We start from the raw sequence: 2,439 nt of genomic DNA on the forward strand, positions 1-2,439 counted from the left end.
AAGGCTGAGGCGGAAGGATCGCCTGAGCCCAGCAGGTTGAGGCTTCAGTGGCCAGGAGCATGCCACTGCACTTCAACCTGAGTGACAAAGTGAGACTCCAACTCAAAACACAAACAAACAAACAAACAAAAAAACCCCAGATATTTTTAAAAAGAAAAAAGAGGTTTTTGCACATTTCGCCTCACTGCCCAGAAAGCTCTCCCTTAATACTCTGAATGATCAGCTATTTATTCATTCATTAGGTCTCATCTCAAATGTTAACTCTCCAAAAAGGCCCTCCCTGTCCATTCAATCAAAATTAGCAACCCCTTGTTTATTTCTCCCATTGTACTTCAAAATCTAAAATTGTTATTTACTTGTTTTCTTACTCTCACTTCCTTCTAAGTATATAGGTTTCATGTGACTTTTTCTGTGTTGTTTATAACTAAATCCCCAGTGCATAGAACTATATCTGACTCATACAAGGTGTCCAAAGTGAATTTAAGTGAATTAATAAATAAAACAATCATACTATAATCATAATTAGAACTGGGAAAAAACTTCAGTCGAAATATATCTACTTAAAATAGAAACTAAGATTTTTTTTTTTTCTGAGTTGGAGTCTCACTCTGTTGCCCAGACTGGAGTGCAGTGGCCGCTCCCGGCCACCGCAGCCTTGACCTGCTGGGCTCCAGCGATCCTTCCGTCTCAGCCTTCCGAGTAGCCGGAATTACAGGCACGCGCTATCACGCCCGGCTGATTTTTTTTTTATTTATAGTAAAGACGAGGTCTCGCCAAGTTCCCCAGGCGGGTCTCGAACTCGTGGGCTCAGGCAATCCACTCACCTCAGCCTCCCAAAGCGCGGGATTACAGGCTGAGCCACCGAGCCTGGCAGAAACTAAGATTTTATAGTAAATAATGAGAGTAAATGGGACTTTTTATCCTGGAGAAAAAATTAAAATTATATCTAAGATTTAGGGGCCCGACCCAGTGGCTCCAGCATGTAGTCCCAGCACTTTGGGAGGCCAAGACAGGAGGAGGACTGCTTGAGGCCAGGAGTTCAAGACCAGCCTGAGTAGCAAAGCAAGACTCCATCACTACAAAAAAATAGATTAGGCCACCCACAGTGGCTCACACTTGTAATTCTAGCATCCTGAAAGGCCGAGGCAAAAGGATTGCCTGAGTCCAGGAGTTGGAGACTAGGTCTGGACAACAAAATGAGACCTCATCTCTACAAAAAAAAAAAAAATCAGAAAATTAGCCAGACATGGTAGCACGCCCCTGTAGTCCCAGCTACTCAGGATGAGGCGGAAAGATCACCTGAGTCCAGGAAGTTGCGGCTACGGTGAACCATGATTGTGTCATTGTACTCCAGCCTGGGAACAGGGTGAGTTCTCAACTCAAAAACAAACAAAGTAAAAGAAAAATTAGCTGGGCATAGTGACAAGTCCATAGTCCCTGCTTCAGAAGGCTGAGGCAGAAGGATTGCCTGGGCCTAGGAGGTCAAGGCTGCAGTGAGTTGTCATTGTGCCACCGTACTCTACCCTGGGCAATGAAATGAGACTCCAACTCAAAAAAAAAATCAGCCGGGCTCGGTGGCTCAACCTGTAATCCCGCGCCTTTGGGATGCTGAGGTGAGTGGATTGCCTAATTCCGCGGGTTCAAGACCCACCTGGGCAGCAAGACCTCATCTCTACAATAAATCAAAAAATCAGCCGGGCGTGGTAGCGCATGCATGTAATTCCGGCTACTTGGAAGGCTGAGGCGAAGGATCGCTGGAGCCCAGCAGGTCGAGGCTGCAGTGGCTGGGAGAGGCCACTGCACTCTAGTCTGGGCAACAGAGTGAGACTCCAACTCAAAAAAGAAAAAAAAAATCTTATAGGCCCTCCATCACCAGGCCCTACTAATTCTAGCATCATTTTATGCCGTTTCGCCCCACACTCTATTACTCTTCACTCACTTTCAGTTTCTATCAATACAAGTCTTCTTTAGTTTTTTTCCATCAGCTTTTTCCAGTTTTAAGTTTCTTCCCCAAGCTGTCCAATTTGCATGGAATGCTATTCTCATTCTCACCTCCTTTAACTAATTAATCCCTATTCGTCCTTCAGATCTCAGCTGATTAAGTAAGTAGGCTCCACACCCTGCACTTCTTCCAACTGTAATTAAACTAATTATGCAATTACTTAAAGTCTATCTCCTCAAGTAGACTGTAGGGACCTGTATGTCTTGGTTATAGCTATCCCCAAGGTCTAGTATTATGCCTAACTCATAAATACTCAATAAATACTTCTTAAATGAAGGAATGAAGATCAGTGGTTTGGGAAACTAAAATGAGTTTTGTGTGGCTGTAGTTTAAAAACCTTCCTAAGCCGGGCTCAGTGGCTCAGCCTGTAATCCCGTGCCTTTGGGAGGCTGAGGTGAGTGGATTGCCTGAGCCCACGGGTTTAAGACCCGCCTGGG

The sequence above is a fragment of the Carlito syrichta genome, unplaced genomic scaffold (genome assembly GCF_000164805.1).
Source record: "Carlito syrichta isolate Samal-C Ts95f unplaced genomic scaffold, Tarsius_syrichta-2.0.1 Scaffold311587, whole genome shotgun sequence".
NCBI classification, from domain to species: Eukaryota; Metazoa; Chordata; class Mammalia; order Primates; family Tarsiidae; genus Carlito; species Carlito syrichta.